The sequence below is a fragment of the Hyperolius riggenbachi genome, chromosome 12 (genome assembly GCF_040937935.1).
Source record: "Hyperolius riggenbachi isolate aHypRig1 chromosome 12, aHypRig1.pri, whole genome shotgun sequence".
NCBI classification, from domain to species: Eukaryota; Metazoa; Chordata; class Amphibia; order Anura; family Hyperoliidae; genus Hyperolius; species Hyperolius riggenbachi.
The window spans coordinates 231619269-231632506 of NC_090657.1; the positions used below are offsets into that span (position 1 = coordinate 231619269).

The window sequence follows — 13238 nt, forward strand, 5'->3', positions numbered from 1 at the left end:
TGGTATAGTGGACACAAAGCAGAGAATGGTGGGAAATCAGTGTGCTGGTATAGTGGAGTAAAAGCAGGGAATTGTGGGAAATCAGTGTGCTGGTATAGTGGAGTAAAAGCAGGGAATTGTGGGAAATCAGTGTGCTGGTATAGTGGCGTAAAAGCAGGGAATTGTGGGAAATCAGTGTGCTGGTATAGTGGAGTAAAAGCAGGGAATTGTGGGAAATCAGTGTGCTGGTATAGTGGTGTAAAAGCAGGGAATTGTGGGAAATCAGTGTGCTGGTATAGTGGACTAAAAGCAGGGAAGTGTGGGAAATCAGTGTGCTGGTATAGTGGAGTAAAAGCAGGGAATTGTGGGAAATCAGTGTGCTGGTATAGTGGTGTAAAAGCAGGGAATTGTGGGAAATCAGTGTGCTGGTATAGTGGTGTAAAAGCAGGGAATTGTGGGAAATCAGTGTGCTGGTATAGTGGTGTAAAAGCAGGGAATTGTGGGAAATCAGTGTGCTGGTATAGTGGAGTAAAAGCAGGGAATTGTGGGAAATCAGTGTGCTGGTATAGTGGAGTAAAAGCAGGGAAATCAGTGTGCTGGTATAGCGGAGTAAAAGCAGGGAATTGTGGGAAATCAGTGTGCTGGTATAGTGGTGTAAAAGCAGGGAATTGTGGGAAATCAGTGTGCTGGTATAGTGGAGTAAAAGCAGGGAATTGTGGGAAATCAGTGTGCTGGTATAGTGGAGTGAAAGCAGGGGATTGTGGGAAATCAGTGTGCTGGTATAGTGGTGTAAAAGCAGGGAAGTGTGGGAAATCAGTGTGCTGGTATAGTGGAGTAAAAGCAGGGGATTGTGGGAAATCAGTGTGCTGGTATAGTGGTGTAAAAGCAGGGAAGTGTGGGAAATCAGTGTGCTGGTATAGTGGAGTAAAAGCAGGGAATTGTGGGAAATCAGTGTGCTGGTATAGTGGAGTAAAAGCAGGGAAGTGTGGGAAATCAGTGTGCTGGTATAGTGGAGTAAAAGCAGGGGATTGTGGGAAATCAGTGTGCTGGTATAGTGGTGTAAAAGCAGGGAAGTGTGGGAAATCAGTGTGCTGGTATAGTGGAGTAAAAGCAGGGAATTGTGGGAAATCAGTGTGCTGGTATAGTGGAGTAAAAGCAGGGGATTGTGGGAAATCAGTGTGCTGGTATAGTGGTGTAAAAGCAGGGAAGTGTGGGAAATCAGTGTGCTGGTATAGTGGAGTAAATGCAGGGAATTGTGGGAAATCAGTGTGCTGGTATAGTGGTGTAAAAGCAGGGAAGTATGGGAAATCAGTGTGCTGGTATAGTGGAGTAAAAGCAGGGAATTGTGGGAAATCAGTGTGCTGGTATAGTGGAGTAAAAGCAGGGAATTGTGGGAAATCAGTGTGCTGGTATAGTGGAGTAAAAGCAGGGAAATCAGTGTGCTGGTATAGTGGACACAAAGCAGAGAATGGTGGGAAATCAGTGTGCTGGTATAGTGGAGTAAAAGCAGGGAATTGTGGGAAATCAGTGTGCTGGTATAGTGGAGTAAAAGCAGGGAATTGTGGGAAATCAGTGTGCAGGTATAGTGGAGTAAAAGCAGGGGATTGTGGGAAATCAGTGTGCTGGTATAGTGGAGTAAAAGCAGGGAAATCAGTGTGCTGGTATAGTGGAGTAAAAGCAGGGAATTGTGGGAAATCAGTGTGCTGGTATAGTGGAGTAAAAGCAGGGAATTGTGGGAAATCAGTGTGCTGGTATAGTGGAGTATAAGCAGGGAAATCAGTGTGCTGGTATAGTGGAGTAAAAGCAGGGAATTGTGGGAAAGTGTGTTAGTATAGTGGGCACAATTCAGGGATTGTGGGAAATCAGTGTGCTGGTATAGTGGACACAAAGCAGAGAATGGTGGGAAATCAGTGTGCTGGTATAGTGGAGTAAAAGCAGGGAATTGTGGGAAATCAGTGTGCTGGTATAGTGGTGTAAAAGCAGGGAATTGTGGGAAATCAGTGTGCTGGTATAGTGGTGTAAAAGCAGGGAATTGTGGGAAATCAGTGTGCTGGTATAGTGGAGTAAAAGCAGGGAAATCAGTGTGCTGGTATAGTGGTGTAAAAGCAGGGAATTGTGGGAAATCCGTGTGCTGGTATAGTGGAGTAAAAGCAGGGGATTGTGGGAAATCAGTGTGCTGGTATAGTGGAGTAAAAGCAGGGAATTGTGGGAAATCAGTGTGCTGGTATAGTGGTGTAAAAGCAGGGAATTGTGGGAAATCAGTGTGCTGGTATAGTGGTGTAAAAGCAGGGAATTGTGGGAAATCAGTGTGCTGGTATAGTGGAGTAAAAGCAGGGAAATCAGTGTGCTGGTATAGTGGTGTAAAAGCAGGGAATTGTGGGAAATCAGTGTGCTGGTATAGTGGAGTAGAAGCAGGGGATTGTGGGAAATCCGTGTGCTGGTATAGTGGAGTAAAAGCAGGGAATTGTGGGAAATCAGTGTGCTGGTATAGTGGAGTAAAAGCAGGGAATTGTGGGAAATCAGTGTGCTGGTATAGTGGACACAATTCAGGGATTGTGGGAAATCAGTGTGCTGGTATAGTGGTGTAAAAGCAGGGAATTGTGGGAAATCAGTGTGCTGGTATAGTGGTGTAAAAGCAGGGAATTGTGGGAAATCAGTGTGCTGGTATAGTGGCGTAAAAGCAGGGAATTGTGGGAAATCAGTGTGCTGGTATAGTGGCGTAAAAGCAGGGAATTGTGGGAAATCAGTGTGCTGGTATAGTGGCGTAAAAGCAGGGGATTGTGGGAAATCAGCGTGCAGGTGTGTACGTTTTTTCCCAGGTGATATTTTCACACCTGATCAATAATCTATAATGTTGTTTAAATCACCAGTATGCAAGAAAATGCTCCATAAAATACGTGGTCTGTATTGTTTACTGACTTTTGGTACTTTTCCAGTTGCCTCCCATGTCTCAAAAGCATACAGATAGGTTTTGTCCTTAAGATGGCCACACACTATGCAATAAAATGATCCGATTTTACGACAATTCGATAGAAAAAAAATCTGATTTACCGAAAAATTTAGTTTAGTTTTTATTAATCAGATTTCCCGTTTTTATTTGATTAAAAATTGGTGGATTTTTCTGATCAATTTTTATGAAAATTGAATGGTGTGTGTGTGGAAGACTGTCAAATTATTAATATAAGCACCCAAGCAATGTTCTCAGTTTCCAATCATTTTTATCATAACTGAGGACAAATTTAACGTGTGTAGTAAATTGGTCAGAATTTTGAAATGTTAGTCAATCAGAAAAACTGAATGGTGTGTGGCCACCTATAGACTATGGCAGGATTAGATTGTGAGCTCCTCTGAGGACAGTCAGTGACATGACTATGTACTCTGTAATGTGCTGCAGAAGATGTCAGTGCTATATAAATACATAATACTATGGTAGGACATTACACTATGACTATGGTAGGATTAGATTGTGAGCCCCTCTGAGGACAGTCAGTGACATGACTATGTACTCTGTAATGTGCTGCAGAAGATGTCAGTGCTATATAAATACATAATAATAATATGGTAGGACATTACACTATGACTATGGTAGGATTAGATTGTGAGCCCCTCTGAGGACAGTCAGTGACATGACTATGTACTCTGTAATGTGCTGCAGAAGATGTCAGTGCTATATAAATACATAATAATAATATGGTAGGACATTACACTATGACTATGGTAGGATTAGAGTGTGAGCTCCTCTGAGGACAGTCAGTGACATGACTATGTACTCTGTAATGTGCTGCAGAAGATGTCAGTGCTATATAAATACATAATACTATGGTAGGACATTACACTAGGACTATGGTAGGATTAGAGTGTGAGCTCCTCTGAGGACAGTCAGTGACATGACTATGTACTCTGTAATGTGCTGCAGAAGATGTCAGTGCTATATAAATACATAATAATAATATGGTAGGACATTACACTATGACTATGGTAGGATTAGATTGTGAGCCCCTCTGAGGACAGTCAGTGACATGACTATGTACTCTGTAATGTGCTGCAGAAGATGTCAGTGCTATATAAATACATAATAATAATATGGTAGGACATTACACTATGACTATGGTAGGATTAGATTGTGAGCCCCTCTGAGGACAGTCAGTGACATGACTATGTACTCTGTAATGTGCTGCAGAAGATGTCAGTGCTATATAAATACATAATAATAATATGGTAGGACATTAGACTATGACTATGGTAGGATTAGATTGTGAGCTCCTCTGAGGACAGTCAGTGACATGACTATGTACTCTGTAAAGTGCTGCAGAAGATGTCAGTGCTATATAAATACATAATAATATGGTAGGACATTAGGCTTTGACTATGTCCTCAGAGGAGCTCACACTCTAATCCTACCATAGTCATAGCCTAATGTCCTACCATATTATTATGTATGTATATAGCACTGACATCTTCTGTAGCACATTACAGAGTACAAAGTCATGTCACTGACTGTCCTCAGAGGAGCTCACACTCTAATCCTACCAGTCAGTGACACGACTATGTACTCTGTACAGTGCTGCAGGAGATGTCAGTGGTAGATAAATAATATTATTAATAATAATAATAGTAATAATAATAGTTATAATAATAATAATAATAATAATAATATGGTAGGACATTAGACTATGGTAGGATTAGGCTTTTAAAGTGACATTGAAGCGAAAAAAAAAATAGAGATATAATGAATTGGTTGTGCAGTACGGATAATTACTAGAAGATTAGTAGCAAAGAAAATAATCTCATATTTTTATTTCCAGTTTTATAGTTTTTGATAACATTGCATCATTCTCTAATATTTGCAGTTTACACATTACACTCAGCATTCTACAGAATTTCACAGAGCAGGCTAGTGAACTTTTCTCTGCAGAAATAAAAACAAAATACAGTGCCAGACACTTGAGATAAGCGTCAGAAGACAGAGCTCTCTGTCACTATGAAAGTTGTGGAGCTCAATGGCTCTTTTTTGCATAGATAACTGGAGTTTCTTAACCTCCCCGGCGTTCTATTAAGATCGCCAGGGCGGCTGCGGGAGGGTTTTTTTTTTTTATAAAAAAAAATCTATTTGCATGAAAGCCCACTAGAGGGCGCTCCTGATGCATATTTCTGATCGCCTCCGGCGATCAGAAGTAACAAGAAGGGCCGCGATGAGCGACGAGCGGAGTGACGTCATGGACATCAGCCGACGTCCTGACGTCAGCCGCCTCCGATCCAGCCCTTAGCGCTGGCCGGAACTGATTGGTCCGGCTGCGCAGGGCTCGGGCGGCTGGGGGGGACCCTCTTTCGCCGGTGCTCGCGGCTGGCAAAGTGCCGGCTGCGTGTGCTGCTTTTTATTTGGCGAAAATCGGCCCAGCAGGGCCTGAGCGGCACCCTCCGGCGGTAATGGACGAGCTGAGCTCGTCCATACCGCTCAGGAGGTTAACTTTTCCTATACTGAAAACAATATGAGACTCTTATCTTTGCTCCTAATCTTTTATTTCTTAGCTGTACTACACATACAAATCATAATATCATAAGTTTATTTTCACTTCAGCATCTTAAGTAAGCTGCACCTATTCAGTAAGGAGTTATTTTGGCGAGACTCCCTAACACTGCTACTGCCTACTGAGTGCGCTCTAGTGGCTGCCTCGCAAGCGCTTTGAGTCCGACAGAAAAGCGCTATACAAAAAAAGGTATTATTATCATCTCTTTAACTCCTCTGAGGAAAGTCAGTGACTTGTAATCTGTAAAGTACTGCATAAGGTTTCTGTGCTATATAAATGCATACATAGAAGGCGGGATTGAGCATGGGATCAAGGGCTCAGATTTAGGTTTGGGGATAAGGCTAGAGTAAGGTTGAGGCCAGGCTTCATAAGAGGGTACATGTAAAAATTTAGTTTGTGGACGATTCTTAATACTGTGTATGGTAACAAATTTCTATTGAAGATATCTACAGCACAAAGATGCAACTCTGAACAAAAGCACCGTGCCTCTTGAAGAACATTGGGTGTCCAACCTGCCCACTATGGCCCACCCCAAGCATTGCTTAGCATTGAAAGATACAATGGTCCTAGAGGTTTCGGGGAGCATGGCTGTTTTTTTTTTGTTTTCGTTTCTCTTTGATATGACCATACATGGTCTCCTTATTGGCCAGTATGATTTTTAATAACTTGAACCGTCTTGTTGGGGTGAGCAAGGTTTACAGGACCCTCTGTTGGTGCCTGCGTATGCTACAACCCACACGTCTGCAGGTTGTGCGCGATTTATGAAGTGACCTCCAGGTAGGAGACGACTGTGTATAAAATTCATCTCAACATTCAGGTCAGCCCAGAGGTTCCCTCATATGCATAACCCAAATATTATGGCAGAAAGCCGAACCTGAATCAACACTGACTTGTTTGGGTGCTTAAATGTTTTAGAATCCTCGTAAAATTCAGCATTTTGGGGCAGCAGGTTCCAAGAATAACATACTGAAAATGCTCTGCAGGCCTTGCGACGTTACCGCAAGGAATGTTCCATCACACCTACCCCGCCCCCACACGTACACACATTCATACCTCTGAATTTATAACGTCCAACTCCAGACATCAATCTAAAAACAGTCCAACCCCAAGCATGGATCTACATGTTACCATCAAAGTCCAACCCCAAGCATGGGTCTCCACATTACCATCAAACTCTGATGGCCAGGAACAAATGGGCTAATAAAAATCTGATCAATGATTGGACTATTTGAGAACCAGGTGTAAACTAATCCATAGACCAGTTGGGAACAAACAACATCTCCAAGATTTGGCCCTTCCTGAACCCGGACAATGCCAAACTCCTTGTCCATGCCCTCAACCTCTCCTGTCCGGACTACTGCAACACCCTCCTGTCAGGCCTTCCTCAGAACTGCATCTCTTCCACCCCTCCCCACAATCCATCATTAACGTAGCAGCCAGACTAATGTATTCATCCCACTGTCTCCACTATGCAAATCCCTTCACTGACTTCTGACACTCTTCACAATCTGTTTCAAGATCATAATAATAGACTTTAGGAGATTCCCCCCCCCCAAGCACCTCCCCTTAACCATAAATGGATCCACAATAACCCAGGTAGAGTCATTCAAGTTTCTTGGGTCCACAATCTCACACAACCTAAAATGGGACAACAATACGGCCACTATTGTCAAGAAAGCGCAACAGAGGATGTACCATCTACGGCAGCTGAAAAAGTTTGGCCTACCTCAAAATCTAATGGTGCAGTTCTACACTGCAATCATCGAATCCACCATAACATCATCTATGTATCAAACGCAGATAGAACAGAGGCGCCAAAAAGAGTAAAAACACTATTATTTAAAAACAGTAAAAAGAGGGAAGGTAAGGTGGACTTACCTCCCTCTAGCAGTGGAAAACAAAACTCTGAGGTAGAGTAGAATGCATTTATTAAACAGTGTAACTCCTAAAGATGCAACGCGTTTCGCGGGCCACAGCACCGCTTCCTCAGGCTATACAGGAGTTCAAAAAAGCTGTATCCAATCCAAGTATTGAATGAGCACCTCTCATTCAATACTTGGATTGGATACAGCTTTTTTGAACTCCTGTATAGCCTGAGGAAGCGGTGCTGTGGCCCGCGAAACGCGTTGCATCTTTAGGAGTTACACTGTTTAATAAATGCATTCTACTCTACCTCAGAGTTTTGTTTTCCACTGCTAGAGGGAGGTAAGTCCACCTTACCTTCCCTCTTTTTACTGTTTTTAAATAATAGTGTTTTTACTCTTTTTGGCGCCTCTGTTCTATCTGCGTTTGATACATATTACTTATCCACCCTTGGTGGAGGGGTACGCCCCCTTTTTTCTCCTGTCTACAGAGAGCGACTTTTATACCCGAGTGGGGTCGGGTACCAATTCTCCCCACCTGCCTTTCAAGTGGTTGCCTGCTGGTGACCCTTTTTTGTGAGTATATTTCTGCACGAACTATCTAGACAGATTTTCTCTGTTAAAACTATATTGCACTATTGGGCTCTCGGTGCCCTGTTTTTTCTTTTGTTTTATAACATCATCTATGACTGTATGGTTCGGCTCCTGCTCAGCATTAGAAAAGGGGAGGCTGCAGCGCATCATCCAATCAGCGGAAAGGATAATTGGCTGTAGCTTACCTTCCCTGCAGGATCTTTACGCTAGCAGGTGCAGAAAGAGAATAACCAAAATAGCCTCTGACCCCTCTCACCCAGCTCACTCCATCTTCCAGCGCATGCCTTCAGGAGTAAGATTCCGGTCAATCGCTACCAAAACCTCTAGACACAGGAACAGCTTTTTCCTCAAGCGGTAGCCATACTTAATGCTGAACCACGTTAGAGCTGCTAGGACTTGATAGTAATCAGCACAGAACTGTAAATGAACAATTCTCACATTGCTTACTGCCACTATACTTGCATAAATGTCCTTGACTTGTAATATACACACTGTCTGTCCTTGTATTGTTTTTGTTTGTTAAGCAACTGCCAAGACAAATTCCTTGTAGGTGGAAACTTATGTGGCGAAATAAAATCGATTCTGATGTTTGGCCTACACACTTGTACACAAGTCCTGCCCGACCTACATCTCTGACCTGGTCAGCAGATACACACACACTCGCCCACTTCGCTCCTCCAAGAACCACCGTCTAACCACCCCACACATCTCACACTCCCATGCACGACTACAGGATTTCACTAGAGCTGCCCCCATCCTGTGGAACTCTCTCCCACTGCCAATCAGGCTTGCCCCTCCTTCAACACCTTCAAACAAGCCCTCAGAACTCACCTCTTCATCAAGGTCTACCCTACCCTGCCTTTGCCCCAACTCTCTCTGCCGAGAACTTCTTGATGCACCCCCTCCTTTTGTGTCACCACCCCCTCCCTCTAGATTGTAAGCCTTTGGCAGGGCCCTCTCCCCTTGTGTATCATACTTGATTGTACATTCTACCAAGGAATTTGTGTATAGTATTATTAGCACTTCCACTCAAGTGTATGATCTGGCATTGTATTACAACCTGTATTGTGTTGTGTATCTTATTGCGTATTACCTGAATTGTATCTATTGCTTATTACCTACAGGGCCTTCTCAAAAAATTAGCATATTGTGATAAAGTTCATTCTTTTCTGTAATGTACTGATAAACATTAGACTTTCATATATTTTAGATTCATTACACACAACTGAAGTAGTTCAAGCTTTTATTGTTTTAATATTGATGGTCTGGGGTGCCATGTCAGCTGCTGGTTTCGGTCCACTGTGTTTTATCAAGGGCAGGGTCAATGCAGCTAGCTATCAGGAGATTTTGGAGTACTTCATGCTTCCATCTGCTGAAAAGCTTTATGGAGATGAAGATTTAATTTTTCAGCACGACCTGGCACCTGCTCACAGTGCCAAAACCACTGGTAAATGGTTTACTGACCATGGTATTACCGTGCTCACTTGGCCTGCCAACTCTCCTGACCTGAACCCCATAGAGAATCTGTGGGATATTGTGAAGAGAAAGTTGAGAGACGCAAGACCCAACTCTCTGGATGAGCTTAATTATTGAAAGGGTAAAGAATAGAAATAGGATTCAGATGAAAAGTCTCAGATAAATGTGTCTGCATGTAAGGAAGGGGGGAGGCATCTTTAACACATGGATACATGCATTATTTTTCGCCACTCTGTCCTCTATTGGCCGAGTTCAGTCTTGTGTGTGCTCGAGACTTAAAACTAGCAATATGCAGGTTGGTAGTCACCAGATCCAACACTGCCAGTTTGTAATTCACTTGGGGATTGCTGATCGATTTAACACCTAGTCCTTTAGATCTGATCAACCAACCCCCCCCAATGTTGTTTTGGTTGATGATGAAAGTTATGTGGGGCCAGCTGATTCAAAGTGACCCGGATTTCACGTACGGTTGCCTTAATGTCCCTATTATGGGGGGAATCCAAGAAGTAAGTAGCTTAATTTAAGGTTTTCAGAACTTCTCATTGCTCCGTTAAGATGCAGGTTGCCCTCGACCGATATGAAACTTGCCTTTAATGTATTACAGCTGAGGTCCACTTTGAAAGCACATGTAGTTGTTACTCATGATACTCTGCAACCCACCAGCACAGAGCTTGAATGCGTAGTAGTGAACCTACCAGAAGCCTCCATATATCTCATACCTTCTCCCAGTAGTGGAGACGGGCACAGATTTGGGAGGACATCACTGTAGAACATGCTTAAAATGTATAAAGCAAATTCTACAGCAGACAGCTTCTCCAAGTGGAGCAGTACAGAACAACCTTATACCATCAGAAGACTATGGTGGGAAGGTGATGAGTGGAGCAGTACAGAACTCGCTTACACCATCAGAAGACTATGGTGGTAAGGTAACGGCAGGAAAATGCCTATTTCGTGAACTCAGAAGAAGGGTGAAACCAGACTGAGGTCCAGGAGGCTCTAGCTTTCAAATACTGCAGGAAGGACAGAGCTTGGTGCAGGGAGTGAAGAATGGGAAAGCTAACGAGAAACATGCCTTAAAGCAGGCCAGAATATTATGGAACATACCATGTGAGAAGCACAACTCAAATTTATTTAGAAAACAATAATCAATACTCCATTTAAAGGTGGATTTTTACTCCCAGGAGAACGGAGAAGAATTTGGTGATATCACAAAAGGCTTTGGAACTTGGTCGCTGGTTCCTCTCATTGAAATAAAGGATAAGGTTGTTTTCCGGTAGAGCAAGTTAGCATCCAGACAAAAGCATCCTGGCCAAATGTCCTTTTACTCCAGAGCAAATTCTGAATAATTGAAAAAGGTTCTCCACACTTGTATTAGAGAGGAAGAATGGTGTCCAATGTTGTGAACCTGGGAAGTAAAAGGATCCCAACGGAGATACAGACGGTATCAGAATTATAAAAGTCCGTCATTCATTCTTAATAGGTATATACTCCGATGTGATTTTTGAAGAAATTTTGTAATCTTGTCCATCCAAATCCAATTGCAAGGAAGATATTTAGGACTCCGGTGGTCCTTCAAGGATGGTGATGATGTCTGAAGCATTGTCGAAGCTCTGCATCCACCTGTGGAGACCTAGGAGAAAAAAAGAAGAAATGTCAACTTCGAGATCTTAGGTTTTGTCATAAAAACCTAAAAGGTTTCATTTAGAAGTTTAATTTTTGGACATTTGATTTTTGGATTTGATGTTGGCCTCGTGCACAAAGGCAATTTGATTGAACCTTCTACAGGCAACTCAGCAAATATTTGCTACATTACTTTAGAGTTAGGCCATCTAAACAAGGGTTTCAAACTGTGTTCAGTACAACCGGCCTTCACACTACACAGTGGTTGGTTATATCGCTTGATCCGCCTGTCCTGGCTGGCAGGGCTGTTTCTGGCCATATTGTTGCCCCAAGCAAAGCACCTTTTTGTCCTTCCCAGTACTGTGAATAGGAAGACTATAGCTTACATGGATTCGTTTTGCAAGCACTGACAGCAAATTGATAGGTTAGGTACAGAGTGTTTCTCAGAATGATGATGTTTCTCATCAGGTCTATAAAGGATTACAAATTGGTTTGCCTATGCCAAGCATAAAACCTTGGCTCAAACTAAAATGCATAACTGGGACCCTTCCACCCCGTTGAGTTGTTAATCAACTCCTCCATGCCCTGTTCTAAATACAGCATTTGATAACTTACTAAGTGCAATAATGCAAATCTATTTTGCTGCAAATGATGCTACTGCAGCAAAAATCGTGTTACTGTCAGAAGTAGTGAAATTACCTCCAATGCTGATAGCGGTGCTTCCGCGTCTGACGTCACGGTTGTCACCGCTGCGGCGTCTCCGGGCCTCCCAACAGTCCCTGGGAGGTCCGGTCTGTCAATGCTTCATAGAGGGAGGCTGGCTCTCGCGCGTGCAACGCCAGCATCTTTATGGGCTGCGGAGACGTGTCAGCTGACCCGTAGGTCGGCTGACGTCAGCCTGCCTTCTGATTGGCTGGGCCTTCTGGGCGACTCGGTGAATTGCTATTCGTATTTAAGGATGTGCGGGTCATTTGCTCTGTCTGTTGTTGCTGAAACTTAGCAGTGAAAGCTCTCAGACCTTAGTCAGATCCGTGTGTGCTTGATCCGGCAGGACCCCGGGAATTCACACTTAGCTCAGGAAAATAGATTATATTGTTATTGATTATTATTGTGTATGACCTATTGCCTGTTCTTCTGACTATTCTTTGCTGTACGATTCTGTACCTCTGCCAATCTGATCTGTTGCCGACTTCTGCCTGAATACTTGCCTTGATCCTGTCTCACGATTCTGTACTTCTGCCAATCTGATCTGTTGCCGACTATTGCCTGATTACTTACTTTGATTTTGCCTCTCAACTTTGTACCTATACTTACCAATCTGTGAACGACATTGCCTGTACGACCATGCTCTCAGTTAGTGATAGCCCGTCACTAAGGGCTATCACTTATACGTATTCCGGAATACTACTGTACACCCAATCACAACTTTAATAAAGTACTGACTATTGTGCTGAAAGAGCTCGTTCTGTGTATCAGATACATCACTGATCATTACAGTTACAAAAACAAAATCGGGTGATCTGAATCAGCCCAAGTGCTAAAGATAACAGCAGGATATGTGGACAGGGCCAAAGTGAAACAAGCCAAAGTCTAAGATTTAGGTGCAGAGTTTCGAACAGAAGCCTAATAACAGACTTTGGCTTGTATATTGACCCTGACCTGTTTGGTTTCAGCCCTAACCAACTTCAAGATCCCCAAAATGAAAGGCTTGCTTTAAAGGGAACTAAGCACCACTTTTTTCCCCCTAGTTTCTAATAGCTATAGGAGTTCTCCCCTTCTAGCTGTCCATTATTTATCCACAGGGAAGGTGTGAAGATAGCATCTGTGACTTCTGTAAACTCTTTGAAGGAGAGTGTCCAATCTACCCCCCTTCCCCGCTGATGAAAGCTTATGGTTTGCTCTGCTAATGTGTGCAATAAAATTATTAAATCAGTCCTCATCTACTTGAAACGTCGGTGGTCCGGCAGGCCTCCAAAGAAGGCTAGTAAAACCCACTGCTAAACGTTTAAATGTAAAAAGTGTCCAAAATGGTGCTTGGTTCTCGCATTAGACAGACACACACATTAGATTACAACTGGGCAAGCATGATTTCACCTATTCTATTTCAGTCTCTACCACAATGTGCTCTATTCACAAAACTTCTCATAAATTACTTATTTATCACCTACTGGTAATTGAT

General features: G+C 43.0%; 1 long non-coding RNA gene across 1 annotated transcript in view; it reads right to left on the minus strand.

Moving 5' to 3' along the window:
- Positions 1 to 10558: 10558 nt before the first annotated feature.
- LOC137542556 (uncharacterized) overlaps positions 10559 to 13238 on the minus strand; it is a 208305-nt gene continuing 205625 nt past the window's right edge. The window contains exon 3 of the long non-coding RNA XR_011025451.1: positions 10559 to 11069. This is a non-coding gene — a long non-coding RNA (uncharacterized lncRNA). The remainder of the gene's footprint in view (positions 11070 to 13238) is intronic.